Below are 407 nucleotides of genomic sequence, written 5' to 3'. Positions count from 1 at the left end.
GGCGGGGGCTGCAAGGGGGGAGTTCCTCTTGAGGAAGGTGTTGAGGGGGTGTAGGGGGTGCTGTAGGGGATTTGCTGTAGGGGATTTGCAGTGTGGGGCTGCTGTAGGACGCAAGGGATGCTGTAGGGTGAGGGGGGTGCTGTAGGGGATTTGCTGAAGGGGATTTGCAGTGCAGGGCTGCTGTAGGGTGCGGGGCTGCTGTAGGGTGCGGGGCCTGCTGTAGGGGATTTGCTGTAGGGGATTTGCAGTGCGGGGCTGCTGTAGGGTGTGAGGGGTGCTGTAGGGGATTTGCTGAAGGGGATTTGCAGTGTGGGGCTGCTGTAGGGTATGGGGGGAGCTGTAGGGTACGGGGGCTGCTGTAGGGCATTTCCTGCAGGGGATTTGCAGTGCGGGGCTGCTGTAGGGTG

The 407-nt window shown here is 61.9% G+C and overlaps 2 protein-coding genes across 7 annotated transcripts in view; both read right to left on the bottom strand.

The window, feature by feature from the left end:
* The window catches only part of ELN (elastin), a 40,028-nt gene that overhangs the window by 6,978 nt on the left and 32,643 nt on the right, over window positions 1-407 (bottom strand). The window lies entirely within an intron of this gene.
* Window positions 1-407, bottom strand: part of LIMK1 (LIM domain kinase 1) — a 4,055-nt gene that overhangs the window by 1,218 nt on the left and 2,430 nt on the right. The window lies entirely within an intron of this gene.

This window comes from Corvus brachyrhynchos, unplaced genomic scaffold, assembly GCF_000691975.1.
Source record: "Corvus brachyrhynchos isolate BGI_N302 unplaced genomic scaffold, ASM69197v1 scaffold15, whole genome shotgun sequence".
In the NCBI taxonomy this organism is placed as follows: Eukaryota; Metazoa; Chordata; class Aves; order Passeriformes; family Corvidae; genus Corvus; species Corvus brachyrhynchos.
The sequence above is the reverse complement of the archived record's forward strand: the minus strand, read 5'-3'. Positions and strand labels throughout refer to the sequence as shown.